This window comes from Artemia sp. Qi Xiang Cuo, chromosome 14 (assembly GCF_049724085.1).
Source record: "Artemia sp. Qi Xiang Cuo chromosome 14, ASM4972408v1, whole genome shotgun sequence".
Lineage (NCBI taxonomy): Eukaryota > Metazoa > Arthropoda > Branchiopoda > Anostraca > Artemiidae > Artemia > Artemia sp. Qi Xiang Cuo.
In genome coordinates this window covers 47,424,391-47,441,008 of record NC_142807.1, presented here as the reverse complement: position 1 = coordinate 47,441,008, position 16,618 = coordinate 47,424,391, and positions in this window count along the sequence as shown.

The following is a 16,618-nucleotide window of genomic DNA, read 5'->3' as shown; positions in this document are numbered from 1 at the left end:
CGTATTTTTATAGCGTTTCAGGCTTCAAAGGTGAGAAACTAAGAAATGTTATTTTTGAGGCGATAGATAGGTGTAAACAGGTAAGGATTATCGTAAAGGCAATAATTTCTGACCAGGGTGGAAACTACTGAGGATTAAAAAAGGATCTCGGCGTCACGAAAAAAATTCCTTTTTTTCTTAGAAATAGTGAAAAAGTGTATTTCATTTACGATCCACCTCACTTGTTGAAAAGTGTCCGAAACAATATCTTAAAGTATGATATCATTTTAAGTAAGCAGTGGCAGGCGTCTTGGAGAGACATTGTGTGTTTTTTCACGGTGGATCAACGTCATCGATTTAGGACAGCGCCGAAACTTCAAAAGCGTAATATATGTCCAACAAATCTCGACAAAATGAGGGTTAAAGTCACTACTCATGTTTTCAGCCACTCAGTGTATGCTGGGATCAATTTTTACGTGAGTAAAGGTTTTTAACATCCGAAGGCCGCAGGAACAGCAAAGGTTGTAAATTTCTTTGATAAGCTGTTCGACTGCGTTAATTCTCTTGGATTTTTAGAAAAAAATGTATAGACGCCCAATTTGTAGGGAAAGCGCATCATTCCAGTTTTTGACGTCGGTCAGTTCATTTTTAGGTGATTTAAAATTTGTTAATAGTGTGGGGAAAGATGTTGGGAAAACAATCTATTGCATAGAGGGATGGCAGCTGACTATTTCTGCCATCCTCGGTCTATCAGAAGATTTGATGAAGCATGGGTTTAAATATGTTTGTACGAGGAGACTTAACCAGGATAGTTTAGAGCATTTCTACGGCTTACTACGACGCTCTGGGGGTTTAAAAGATAAGCCTACTACGTCGCAATTCTCCTGCCTTTACAAACAAGCAACGTTTAGAAGCTTTTCAGTTTCTTCAAATTCGACGGGGAATTGTGAAGCACTTTCTTTCCATCAATCTCTTTTATCCGAAGTTTTTTCATCAGTTAACCCTCATGCTAAGAGAATTGTGCAAGCCGGACGTGATAGCAGCGACATCCATGAGCCTTACGAGTTTGATTTTGATGAGAATGTTGAGGTTTTCACCTTAACAGAGGAATCAAATTTTGCATACGCAGTGGGGTATTCTGCGAAAAAGATTCTGGAAAAGCATTCGTGTGATAAGTGTAGAACTGGGTTATTTGAATCAGGTATTTCTCTTTTTGATTCAGTGTTTGATTTCATGCGTATGAAAGCTTATGAAGAAGCCAATTCAGACTTCTCAAACCTTTTTGTTCCTGCAATCTCCTTGATTGAGTATTGCAAAAAACTAGAGTACATCAGTCAGACTGAAATGACGCACTGCTGGAACGAGGGAATCGTACGGCGAGCATGTGAAAGAGCGTCCCAACTGTTAATCCCAATTTTGTGTGACCTATTTCCTCGCGAGTGTTTTGTACAGTATTTTTTTCGAATGCGTATCTTCTACATCGCTAAATTTGAAAACCAGAAGATGGAAAGAAGTGCTCTATGCGGAAAAAATAAAAGCAGCTAAGTTAAAAGGATTTACTTTTAAATATTTTTTATTCCGTGGTTAACCATATTTATTTGTTCTTATATTGTTTGAATTTGCTAAAAAACTTTTAGGATTATTCTAAAAAGAATTTTTCTAAAGCAATGGTACTTCTAGCGATTCTTGATTCTCTTAAAACTATTTTACAGAAATGAAAAATATTTTATGGAATGATTGCCAATTATTATTTTGGAATGGAAAATTATTCAGCGAATTAATAAGTTGGGATTATTTATTTTCTTGTTTCTTTTATTCTGTTGCAATTTAAAAAAAAGAAAAATTGGAAGAACTATTTATACAGCGGTCATGTACCATTAAACCACATCTGCAAACCCACTTCTGATTAAGATTATCATTATCCTAACTGTTCTTGAAACTCATTCCAACGTTTCGGGGTACTAATTTTCACAAGAAAGTCATATGTTTGTTTTTATCAATCAATAGTAATTCTCCCTCGTCTTTTTTGCTTTTTAGCTTTTTCTTTGATGCACAAGTAGCGATGATGTTCCACGAGAATATCCGTAAACGCTTCGAAGGAGAAGTGAAAGAACTCTAGAGAATAGCATACTGATTTTCAAACGAAATTGTTTTACAACAAACTACATCGTTTTCATTTTTCTTTCCATTATATAATAAAGCATACTTTTATTCGTCTGTTTCGTATTACTCGTATATAGGACTAATCTGGTTTTCAAATAAGCTCTGAAAAAGGCACATCAATAAGCACAACAATAAAAATACATGTAAAAGCTGCTCATGAAACAAAGCATCCCATATGTGTGTGCTTTTTTTGGCTTTCCTTCCGACGAATATAGTTGGCCTATATCAGCACATCCCGGCCTCCAATCAAGGAGCTTAGGGGACACACAAGAAGTAAATTTCGTACGGTTCTAAACCAAATTAAATAAAAGTAGATTCTATCAAATACTATCAATACAATTTACGCGGCTAATTTCTTTAATCCAGTGGCCATGCAATGACAGGAAAAATAAATACTTTCGAAATAAATTATCATATTTTCAAGTTTTGACGTGAATAACATATAGAAAAAGGGATAGATTATAGGAAGATGAAAACAATTATAATAATCAAAGCAATTTTCCATTCGATATACGAGTATTTACGCGTAGCACTCTCAAATCGTAAATATAGGCGTGATAAATGGGTGTCGGTAAACATCACATAAAATGTAATAGGGTAGAGTGAAACTATTTCAAAATAGAAGGCATTCAATTAATTATGCTCCTCAATAAAGCACCCTCAGTTTTTCATTGTCCTAATTCTAATCACAAGCTTTATATCAGGATCTGTCTCTTTAATTCAGAACACATCTGATCAAAGCATAATCCCCTACGGAACCGGTTCCGTAGGTGATTATCAAACTCTGGAACAAATATAATCAGCTACGGAACTTGAAAAATTTAGGCACCAGGTTCGCATCGTCTCTGGAGACGCGGACAAAGGGTCACTTTTTTGTGTGGAGAGGATAGGTTTTGTCAGTACTTGTTGTATGTGTTTATACTTTGCACCAAACACTGAAAATACTAATAGTATTACTCATATTCATTGCAGTACGAATGCGCATAAGGCCTACACAGCGCAAAGCCGTGTCAGTTTCTTGAATATGTTTCATTGATGACGACCGGCACTTTTCGAGAAAAAAGCTTCTGGTAGGCAGGTTTGAGACACAGAAGCCAAATATTGTAAGCGTGGATTTATCCATTCGGCTTGTCATAAGGTCAAAGCGGATTATCTAAAAATTGACCTTAAACCCCCTGTGTACCACATCATGATAGGCAGCGCGCTAGCGATGCCTAAGTAATGAACGATGGGGGCACAATGTGTGTTTTTTTTCTCCATACCCGGGCACTTCGTATCGAAGGAGTTGTCGTGGAAACTTCGAAAAGGGCTCATTCGTTTCGAAATTGGAGTGGCTAGTGCCCTTTTTAATAGTCGAAAGGGATTGGAGAGCATCTAGCCCCCCCCCCCACGCCCATCCTTCCCCCAAACACATCCAATCAAAATTTTGAGATAACCATATTGTTCAGCGTAGTTCATTTCTAGATAGAAAATATGTTTTTGAGAAAGATACTCCCCCACAACCCCGGGGCAAGGGTTTTAAGTTATACCCTGGGAGCATACAATTTTTTTATAGAAAGCGTTGTCGTAGAAACTTGAAAACAGGCTCACTCGATTGGAAATTCACAGGGCTAGTGCCCTTTTTAATAGTCGAAAGTGATTGGAGGGCAATTAGCCTCCCCCCCCCCCCCGACGCCCACCATTCCCCCAAACACATCCAATCAAAATTTGAGATAGCCATTTTGTTCAGCGTAGTTGGTTTCCAGATAGAAAATATTTTTTTTGAGGAGGACACTCCCCCACAACTCTCAGGGCTAGGGTTTTAAGTGATGCCCTGGAGGCATATAAGGTTCTTATAGAAGGCGTTTTCGTAGAAACTTCAAAAAAGGCTTATTCGATTGGAAATTCAAAAAGCTAGTACCCTTTATAATAGTCGAAAGTGATTGGAGGGCAACTAGCCCTCCTCCCTCACGCCCATCCTTCCCCAAAACACCCCCAATTAAAATTTTAAGATAGCCATTTTGTTCAACGCAGTTGATTTCCAGATAGACAATATATTTTTGAGGAGGACACTCCCCCACAACCCTCAGGGAAAGGATTATAAGTTATTCCCTGGGGGCATATCAGGTTTTTATTGAAATTTTTTCGTAAAAATTTGAAAAAGGGCTCATTCGACTTGAAATTCAAAGGGCTAGCACCCTTTTAATAATCGAAAGTGATTTGATCGCAACTAATCCCCCTCTCACTCCCAGCTTTTCCCCAACCACATCCAATCAAAATTTTTAGATAGCCATTTTATTCAACGTAGTTAAAAGTTTTGGAAATTAGGTTTTTAGGTTGACACCCCCCCCCCCCCCCCAACAGCCCTCAGGGCAAGGGATGTAAGTTATGCCCTGGGGTACATAAAGTTTTTATTGAAAGTGTTGCCGTAGAAACTTCAAAAGGGCTCATTCAATTGGATATTGAAAGGGCTAGTGCCTTTTTTAATAGTTGAAAGTGATTGGATAGCGACTAACGGCCCTCTCACGCCCACCATTCTCCAAAACACATCCAATCAAAATTTTGAGATATCCATTTTGTTCAACGTAGTTGAAGATTCTGGAAATTAGGTATTTTAGGATGCTAACCCCCTCAGAGCCCTCAGTGCAAGGGTTGTAAGTTATGCCCTGGGGGCATATAAGGTTTATATAGAAAGTTGTTGTATAAATCATAGGTAGCGCGTTCGCGCTGCCTAAGTAAAGAACTCGGGGACCCTCGGGAATGAGACAAGAAACGGGGACTAAATAAAGAGGAGGACACTCCCCCACAATCGTCAGGGCAAGGGTTTTAAGTTATGCCCTTGGGGCATATAAGAATGATTTTGGCACAATATATAATTTATTAATTTTTTCCTTTAGAGCAGGGCACTTCGTATCGAAGATGTCGTCATAGAAACTACGAAAAAGGCTCATTCAATTGGAAATGGGTTTGGTCTGCGCCTTATTAAGTAATCGAGAGTGAATGGAGGGAAACTAGCACACCTTTCAAGCTCACCATTTCCCGAAACACATCCAATCAAAATTTTGAGATAGCCATTTTGTTCAGTATAGTTGATTTCCAGATAGAAACTATATTTTTTAGGACAGTCCCCCACAGCTCTTAGGGTAAGGGTTGTAAGTCATGCTCTGGGTGCATATATGGTTTTTTATAGAAGGCGTTGTCGTATAAACTTCAAAAAAGGCTCATTCGATTGGAAATTTGATGTGAAAAAATACAAATGAATGTGCATTGTCAGTTTAATATACATATACAGATATTTAGTAATCAAAATGTTAATATTATTTGATTTATTAAAGTTATAAAAGTAAAAAGATTTATATTTTTTTAGTAAAGTGCAAATTTGTTTTCTGGCCTTGGGAAGGCATAGGGGTTTTGAGCCCAACTCATGTTAATCTCTGCTCGTTTTGAGTTTGACTCGGTTATTTATTTTAATTTCTGTTCGTTTATGGTTTCATTTATTTATTGATGCTGATATGTGGTAGTTTCACGCTTGGTAGATTATTTGATTTTATTTTTGCTCATTTTTATTTAATGGAGTTCTTTACTGTTCTTTGAAAAACTTATTTTGTGGAAAAAGTTTTTTTTAATTAATATCAAATTAAAGCTGCAAATTCTCACAAGTTTGAGCCTTGCTCTCTTCAATTTCAACTTTGTGTAGTCTATCAGGCTTTAGTATTCATTTTCCCCATATGAGCAATTTTTATCAAACAAAATTCTTCAATCCTTCAAGAAAAATTTGTTCGTTTACAAAATGAGACATATGTGTTTTTGAAGCGCCTCGACACAAAATGAGGACTAAAGCCAAAGACAGAAACACTGTCGACAGTAAATTGTCTTTTATATTGTACTTAAATCATCGAATAACTTTTGACAAAATCGAATTGAAATTCATTTAAATCCAACATTAGAATTTTTTAGTTTTTTGGTTTTTATATGAAGTAAATAAAAATACAGTTTTTCTTCAATATAAAGTAAAAAAATGGCTGAAAAAATAATAAAATGTTCCTTATATGAATGCCCTTTCTCCTCCTGCTCTCTATGCTAATGTTTTGCTTTTTGCCCATAAATTTTAAGAATTACTGTTCAAACAAGGCAAATTGGAATGGAATAAGAAGTATTTTTTCTTAATATCTCAAAAATAGTAGAGCTTATTGAAGAGTATTTCCTTAAACAATGAAATTTCCTACCCAAATGTTTTAAAAGGCGAACGTTAAATAAAATACTTGCAACTATTTATTAGCTACATTTGTTGTACTTATAAATTCTTTCTAATAAAGCGTTATAAGGGTTTAGCGTAAAGAGTAGGGGTGTAGGGAGAGATAGAAGTTCCATTATATACGGAATAATTCCTATTTCGCTATCACCTTTTATTTTTATTAAAAAAAAACTTTCTTTTATTCTATGTCAGTTCATTTTTGATAGCCTATTCGGTTTAGTATAAATATAAGGGGGCCTCCATCTGAACTGCCCCTTGGTTTTACAATAAAGTCTGACTTTTGTGTGGGAATGCTTCGAAAATGAAAATCAACACGAAAAAAAGAAAACCCTCTAATATTTGACGACCCATCAAATGTCGCAATATGTTTTCAGGAAGTGAAGTATGTGTTTTGGAGAGGATTAGGTGGGGAAATTTAGCTCCTGAAGAATGCCCACTCCTCACTCTTTCTCCTTCGGGTAGGTAAGCATGTGCTATTGTATTTATTAAAAAAAAGCAGCCACGCCATCGCAATAAAAAAAAAGAAGAAGTAATTACTAAATGAGTATTTCATCAATATAAATAAACTCAAATAAAACTGGCCTGTAATGCCCTAAAATTTTCAATTTGCTCTATGTTTATCCTGTCAGGTTTCCCCTTCAATAGTTCATCTAGGCCTAAATGTACTTTACTTCAGACTAAAAATACTTCTGCAATAATAGAGGACCCATCCTCTCAAAACATCCATATTAAATACTTGGTCTAAGTATTTTATTCCAAATGATAGGATACTAGAGGTTATACCTCTTCTCTACATTTATAGGAAGGAACATGCACAATCTTTACACCAATTTATTGGTTTATTGAAACCCAGGCACATAACAAATAGTCAAGCATGAGCAAGCAGGCCTACAAGCACCTATAGAAAAGGCAAGCATACCGATTAAATATATAATATAGCAAAATAGTAAGCACAGCTGCAAGCAAATAAGCCCATTTCCTTTATTCTCTTTCCTTCAGCAGATTAAGAGGTTGAGCCTCTTTTGCTACTTAACAAGTTTACCATAATTCGGGTTATGCCTGGTTCTCAATTCAGCTAGTTGAGGGAGTTGGGCTGAATATTTCACAAGAGATGATATTCTAGAACAATCTGGTTGAATTGTAGTCTTTTCTGAAGATGTGGCTGCAGGAAGAGATGACGCCTGGGACAGTATTGGTTTTTTAGGTGGTCTACAAAGCTTTTTCCAGTGCATCTGGATTTGCTGGTGAAGGTCTTGTTTCACTTGCTTATTACTTTGGTGGTCTTTTTTCTCATAATTGAGGTAAGAAGATGAGTTTTGGTCTTTGTCTTTAATATGTTTTCTGCTGAATCTGTACATATTTTCACTCTTTGTTTGAATGATGTACGATTGTGGAGCATGTTTGTGCTTTCGTGCGACCGTTTTCACCATTGATTTGAGGCTTCCGGTTTATTGAAGTTTTGTTCTACGAGCTCTCTTATTGTTTCTGCTGTATTTCTCTGAAGTTGGAAAATGATAAATGGGGAGCAATCTTTGGTTCCGGAGGTTTTGCAAGTACAGGAAAAATAATTCTTACTTGTCGGCTCATAAGCAACTGAGCGGGAGATGCAAGTTCATCAACTGTTGTGTTTCTGAAAATCTGTTTTATAATTTTGGACTGACTTGTCACTGGTCTTGACCATTAAATACTTACATTATAATTACCTACACGACCATTCCAAAGTATATCTTGTCACGGATTTGGGGTCGAAGGGTTTGGGGTCAGCGCCCCAACTATCCGTGAAAATTTGTAACTCTTTTGATGAATACTGAGCCCTAGTGTGGGAGATAAAGGGTCTGTGGCATGCCGTATCTAGCAAAATGAGATTTTACTTCTTTTTTTAGTCACTATTAGCGACTAAAGGTTGGGGAGAGGGGATCTTGGAGGCTGAGGTCCTTGATGGTTGGGGTCATTTATGGTGCGGTCCTTGATGGTTCAAATTCATAACCATCTCACTATTCCCATATTGTGTACTTGTCTTTTATAGCGACCAAAGCCGAGAAATAAAGCAAGGTCAAGTCACATGTCTCAAACTGCTTCACCCCAAATAATCCCCTAAAAGGTCAATTAATCTCTGACGTTTCCATTGTTCTGGCAACTGTGAACAGATACATTTTAAACTTACCATCCTCTTTTTTTTATTCACTATTAGTGAGGTGCTTGCAGGAAGCTTGTCTACCTCTATTAATCTACTGAAGACGTCAGCAGTACCCAGATATTTGTTTCCCATAAATTCAAATATGTTAGTTCCAATGTGCTAAATGGGTATAGGGGAATGGGGTAGGTTATCATGGTTTCTTTGGTTTGGTTACGGGCCATGGTAGTGGAAGTATTATAGGTCCTAACGATGTTCTCTGTTTCTTTGATTCTGTTGGCCCAGAATTCAATAATCCTGGCCCATTATTTGAATTCAGCCATACCTAGAGTAGTTGCTCCAGAATGTCATTACGCAATGTGATGAGGATTATTATCTGGTCGCCCTACAAAGCTAAGCTATCCAGACATGTTAGTTCGTCACGATGGTCCCAGCATTTAAGTATGGAAGAGTTGCATTCATCACAATGAACTGGCCAGTTTTCTGTGAGGGTTTCAATTAGTTTCTGCAGTTATCTGTCGCTCCTTGTTTGCTCTATGATTTGCTGGAATTTTCTTTCATGGATTAGGATAGGTTCGAGAAAACTGAGTAATACAAATTTGGAATCGTGTTGTGTATCAGCATCTGTTTCAGGTAAATGTAATCTTGGTAACTCATCTGCAGCAGAGATTTCTGATTCTGGGTATAACATGACTTGTATATCATAATTCTGTATTAAATACAAAGATTGTCATTCTTTGCGTTCTTGGTGGAGCTTTTGATATAGATTTCTTGAATATGGGTTCTACAGGATTGAAGTTAATTTTCTATTGTGAATGTCCTTCCATAGATATTCTGACAGAAATGCTTACAAACATGTGTAAAAGCAAGTATTTTTTTCTATCCGTTAATATCTTTCGTTTGTTTTTCTTTACTGAGTAATCGGGACCCAAATGCTTCCGTTTCCCATTTACCAGTAAGTGGGGTCCCAGACCGTGCTGTTAAGCATCTACTATTACAGCTGTAGTCAGAACCCATTTTACTAACAGGCTAAAAACCTTGGTGGAACCTGGTTTCACCGATCATGTCCAGCTTGTTATCTGTTAGAACCGCCCACAACTACAGTGGCGGAGTGGGCTAAAATTTTGTACCAGAAGGCATCCGAACGTAATATTTTATAGTACAAGGAGAAAAATTTAATTGCCACAAGGTATTAAACGCATTTAATATGCATTAAAATTGAAAAAGTATTTAAATAAATAAAATTGCAAAAGTAAAATTCTTTTTATAATAAATACAATTGAATAAGTAAAATTTGAATAGTGAAATTTTTATTTTCAATTTCAATGCTGTAATAACTGGAAAAGAGAATATTTGTAATAATTCGCTTTCAGTGAAGCGTCAATGACGCAGTAGGCTTTAGATTATTACAATTAGGGAAGGGGGCATTAGCTAAATTCTTGTTTGTAGTAAAACTAGATTTGTAGTGAACAGTTTTCGGAAGAAATAAGATTAAACTAAATATTTGATGTATAATGATATCAGCTGCTGAAAAGCCCATAATTTCAAAATTTTATTTTACTGTAATTTCATTTTCATTTTTAATGTTGTAATAATTAGGTACGAAAATAATTGAAATATAATTCATTTTCAGTAAAGCGGCAATGACGCAGTAGGTTTTAGACTTTTACAGTTAGGGAAGGAGGCAAGTAGTATGAGGCTACGCACCAAAGATCTTACGCCTGAGACTCTAGAGATTATACCCTAAACCTCATTGCCTATACCCTAAAGCTCATTAGTATATTACAGCAGGAACAGCTCACTAGCATATTACGGACAGTATATATATTGTGGTAACGCGTTACCCAGTGATAAGCCCTGTTGCCAACTTTCGGGGATTAGCATTCAACGGAAGGTCAGAAAAAGACAGGCGGACTCCTCTACAAATACCATAAGCCATATCTTGTCTATGTGCCGGAAGTGTTACCTGTGTAAAAATAATGTCGTAATGGACAGTGAAATTACAGGCAAAATAAAAAGGGTATTGGCATATAATATCACCAAGGAATATAAAGATAAATCGATAAAAACAAAGCGCATGTGAACATTATTAGTATCATTAATAGTATACCAACAAATATAATTAATGAACCCAAATAGAATCAAATTAAAAATTCATATCGATCCTGTAGATGACACCACAGTAAAATTGTGAATGACTTAAAATGGACTGATGAGTATTACACTGATTATGAACTAAGAAAAGAGTACAGCTACACTATCAAGAGAGATCATGATGAATTATCTTATGGAACATATTCAAAATCTCCAAAGTTGTTCAATGATATTAATAATTTTTATTATTGTATGTAATATTGTTTGAATAAAAATGTTCCTTCGCATTTTGGTGTTATAATAGGGATTTTTAACAAGTTCATAATAAAAATTAGGGGTTGCCACCGTTTCTGTTTTTGACTAAAACAGAAACGGTAAAAACCAGCAATTAAAAAAGGGAACAGAAACGAGGAAAAGAACGGAATTCCCTTTCTTATTTCCGTTTTATTACCAAAAAACAAAAACAGCCTGTTTTTTTCTTTTTAATGGTCTTTTTAACAGAAATTTCCGTTTTTTCAGTTTTTAGAATTATGAGAGTAAAATGAACATTGACAAACATTGATTAATAAAAAAAAATCACGTATAAAAAAAAGATCAAACATATGCAAAATGACCACATTAATCAAAATTTATCACTTAGAAACATGCAAGGTTCAAGTGACTTTACAATCATTCGTGAGCACTGCTTTCGAGTAAGTACCCAGCAGTACTAAATGCACTCTCACTTGGTAATCAAGTTGCAGGCACTGCGAGATGCATACAAGCAATTTCACTTAACTCTGGGTAAGTGTAGAAATAGTTAGTCCAAAATTCTAGCGGATTAGAATTATTTTTTTCCTGATCTACGTCTCTCACTCAAGAACACTGGAACTCTCTCTTCAAATGCCCTAATAATACTTGCTGGTGCACGGGCAGTGCTTATATTTTAAGCATTTTGATTTGAAGAGTTCGTCCAAAGCCCAGTTGTGTCGACGAACATACCAAACAAGTTGTCTTCTTGATGTGGAGTCGGTGATACATTTTGGTTAATCTTTGTCTCGATAGGAGTGACGTCAATTGGGCAAGATGCAGAGTTCAATTGGATTTGAGGGGTTCTTCTGTATTTCTCTTCTCGGAAATGAACTGCAAGAGAAGTGAAGAGACGGACTGATGAGCTGAATGTCTTTCTATATCGTTCATTTTTTTGTAGATTCCAGGGTCAGAAAAGCCAGCTTTTGTGAAGGGTAGCACACTAAACCTAGGACTGTTAAAAAAATACCTCCTGAGTTGGACAGCTAATAACTCTTTTAGGCCATTGACTGACTAAGCAATAGTAGTACTATCTGGTGTCTCACAAAGTAACTGAATTCCTGTAATCATCAGCACAACTCTGCTTGCCAAAATATAATTGAAGCTATCACCGTTGCCTCTTTGAAGGGGTGATGAACCTCTTTGAAGGGACAGCTTCCACGATGGGCCACTCATTGTTGTTAAGTTCGAGATCTCCGAGTTTAGCGTCACGAAGGCTTCGGTTGAAAAATTCGCGCAGTGGTTCTTTATAAGCACAACACATTTCTATCATAGTAAGGGCGCTGTTCGATCGAACATTCATGTCCTTTGTGATGGATGAACTAGATTATATGTCTTGCAGATAGCACCTAATAGGTCATGGGATTTGGAAGACACTTTCAGTATTCTAACTAGCTTTCGTATTTTTACCAGTGCTGCTCCCAGCGTCAATACTTCACTGGAAACTCCTCATTGTCTTGGTACTAAGTTCTCATAATCACTGTCAAGGTCTGGATAATTTGATTCCGAGCTACTATTACTGTCATTACTGCAGTCAGTAAACCCGTTTCTTCAATGTATTTATCTCCTACAGTCAAGTCAGGAAAGTCATCTTGTTCAGTAGTATCTACGCTATCATCAGATTCAGAACTGGATCCGGAATTACTCAGCTGGGTAGCACTCACTAAGTTTGCCTGGTTTCTAAATTCCCAGAGCTTAAGGGCATTACACACCCTATTATGCAGGTTTTGCGCAAAGCATGAGTTTCGCATAATGTTACCGTCTGCAAGGGCCTTTACTATATTAGCTCCTGAATCAGTATTTATAAAGTAGAATTTCTGTAGAATTCTGAACTTCTGGAGGCTACTACGGACTGTACGAAGGATGTTGGCACTAGTGTGAGCAACTTTTAGTCTCTTAGAGTCAAGAATTATATTTACTAAAGTGAGCTTGCCGTCAGCATTTTTCATTATGTTATTAGCTGTAATAACTATAAAGCCACACGCTGTTCTTGAAGACCAGCAGTCTAGGGTTAAATTCAATTACCTGACTTTCTGGAGTTCAGCTTTTAGCTGCTTGACCTTGATTTTCTTTGTTGTAACTAAATGTGTTGCAACAGTAAGCGCTGAGGGGCCAGTAAGATCTCCAGTAAACTTAGAAATTAGATCCATTACTCCCGTTTTTCAAATATTGAAATAGGAAGCTTGTCAATACAAATTATTTTGCTGCTAAACTTGCTTAGCTTCAGCTGCTGCTGCTTTGTAGACTTAAAAAATTTCTTATATCACTATTTTTTAGTAGGAATGCATCTATTGATTCGACTTATACATCCATATACGGGCATTGACGAATTTTAATGTCCTTGGTTAAAGCTTGGATGAGATTTAATGTCCTTGGTTAAAACTTGGGACGAGATTTAATGTCCTTGGTAAAAACATGGTTATTGGATGTTGTTTCTGTTCTGTTTGTTGATGGTTATGTGATTTGATGTTTTTTTTATGTTCTGTTCTGTTTGATGGTTATTTGATGTCATATATGGGCATTGAAGAGATTTAATGTCCTTGGTAAAAGCCTGGACGAGATTTAATGTCCTTGGTAAAAACTTGGGACGAGTTTTAATGTCCTTGGTAAAAACATGGCTATTAGATGTTGTTTCTGTTCTGTTTGTTGATGGTTGTGGAAAAAGGGGTGCGAGAAGAATTTAACGGATTTGATATTTTTTTATGTTCTGTTCTGTTTGATGATTATTTGATGTTTTTTCTGTTCTGTTTGTTGATGGTTATATGGTTATTGCATGGTTTGATGTTGTTTCTGTTCTGTTCTGTATGTTGATGGTTGTTTGATGGTTATGAGTGTTGGTCAATTTGTTTGTTGTGTTTTGGATGTAGACATAAGTTCAACAACAATTGCGGGATAATCGAGTCTAACGGGACAGGATCACATGTTTCTTTCTATGCCAATCAGAGGAGTTAGAAGAACTAACGAAACATGGTCACAGTGAATATAAGGAAAGTATTTTCGCTATAGTTGTCATTAGTGTGAGAATAGAATTCAAGGAGTGAGAACAGTTTGACTTTACCCGTTCATTAGGGTATATTTGTAATAATCAGTGGAATGTTTACACTATTAGAAGTTCATACTGGAGTTGGTAGCAATGATACAAGAGCACCAAACATTGCGGTGGAAATCACGAGAGGATCACAGCTTTGTCTGGAATGGGATGAAGTATATGCAAGATATGTGTTATCATTGAGTAAATTTAAAATGGAGGATCAATTATGCTTCGCTGCAAAAATTGATATAGAACATGTGAATAGACTTGAAAGTGCTTTAAATGCAATAGTGAAGCATATCGAGGACAATAAGTTTTATCGCTAATTGTATGTGTGTAATATATATTATTGTTGTAATTATACAATAAAGTTGTTTCGAAATCGAAAATGTCACCCTTTTTTTAGATTGTTAGGTTATCGAATATTCTTGAAGTAGAACGAATCATGGTTAGTCTAGAGTCAGCAGTGAGAGTGATAGGATTGAAAAATAAATAAATTCGAGACAGAGAGAATGAGAAAATTAGATCGAATCTTGTGATTATAGAAAAATATTTGATTCTGGATGACGATTTTCTTGAGTTATCACTTCAACGGAAGATATTCTCACAGGGGGCACTTGATAATATAATGAAAACTGATTCCCCATCTTTGGATTATTGTATGAATCTTTTACGACATGACTCAAATACTTATACTCAATTTATTGATATATTAATCGAAACAAAGCAGAATAATATCGTGGATATACTTTTGAAAACATTGCCATAGATTCAATGTAGATGGCTCCCCCTTCGACAGAGATAACGTCACAGAGTTACTCTTCTCCCATTCCCCATCTGAATTTATCGAACGAGGATCAGTTTCTTTTTAGCTGTGAGAGAGTTGACATCGGAAACCAAAAAAAAAATTTCTATACATGTCCACTATGCATGTACACTCTTGGCAGTTGGTCACTATGTAATAATTGTACAATTATTGATGACTATAACGAAAAGTGCAAGTTATGCAATCCTTGTAAATTACATAGAGGATATGCAGTACAAATTAAAGGATGTAATTCATGTCTTGAAGAGATTTGTGACTCTCACCATAGAGGAAATGTATGCTCCAATTGCCACTATGACAAATGTGATGACAGTGGACACTAAGACAGTGGGAGAATACTTATCCAGGTATGATTGGAAATAACCCCAAACGTGATATTAGTTTATTTCTACGAGATTGGTATTGTCGTGGATTTAAATTATTTTGGGAGGAAGAATCAGGTCTACGATTCAACTGTTGGGGTAACAAGACAATTTGGTTCCTACTTCATCGTTGTGACGACACTACCTTTTATGACTATATACCTAGTGATTTTTATTTGGCAGTTACCAAATGTAATTCACCATTGGAAAAAACTGTATGTGATATTGCTTCAAATAGACAGATTGAAACACGTGAATTTCGTAATATGAATACAAATAGTATCATTGACTATACAAAGAGATATGACAAGAGTGAAGTTTATTATACTGTAGAAAATGTGACCCTGACTTTGCAGTCAATCAAGATCAATATACAAAGAATTAAAATGATCTACCAGTATTAGTGGTTCTCGAAAGTTTCATATACACAGAAGAAGAAATCTAAAGTGAAGAATAAAAACATTGTTGTATATATATATTTCTTTATTAATAAACAAATTCACATACATTTTTTAAGCGCATTATTCGTAGGGCACTAAATCAATATTATACAAGTCTGAGGGGATATTTTACACCATAAAGTCGTTCAGACGTGGATTGTCTACATAAATGTTGAGAAACTGCTTGTAAGTATAGCCGCGACATTTGAACATGAAATATAGTAGCGCATGAAAACTGCAACTTTTAGTCGTTAGATCCTGCACTCTCTTCAGATTTGGAATAATAGTTTTCCCACTGCTATCAATATAGCTGCTGATGTGTGGAGTGTAAAATGTATAGGGTAGGCCGAGAGGATCAAAAAATTAAATCGTCTTCATTGTTTGAAAGAAACAGAACCAATGGCCAGTATTCACAGTCGATGGACTGCTATTAACAATGATAAGGGTATTGTTGGCGCTTTGAATTTTTCAAGAAAGTCTGAGGGCAGACAATAGGATCTGTATTTGGACAAGTAGGGGTCCATATTAAATATATTGATTATTTGACTGGTGTTCATGGTTCAAGGTCTAGTAGAACACTGCCTTCGGGAGTGATTTCCCAATAGGTTTCAAATTGATTTAGCGAGATTGGTGCAATACTCTCAGCTAATGAGTCGGAAAATGTACACTCTAAACGCAAACTCCCCGTTCGTGCTAAACTCATATCCTGGGTGTCAGACAGATCCAGTACAATGCTACCATGTGTTTTAGCGAATATTTCTTCGGTTATATCATTTTCAAATAGTTGTGAATCATGATCTAGGGTTTGCATGGTCAACTCATACAATTTCCTATAGGATTTATCAAAAGACAGATTGTAGAGTGGGATTCCTTTTAATTTTCAGACAAGAGATGAAAGCCCAAACATCTCATATTTATGTGGGCATCCAGTCCACGATCCTATTGCACTAGCACTTTTTACAAATGCCAAGGCTAATTTTGACGGAATTTCGCAATTGATAAAGGATGAGTCGGTGAAGGTACGTGAGCCAGTGGCAATATGACGTTGATTGGTGATTGTATGAGCA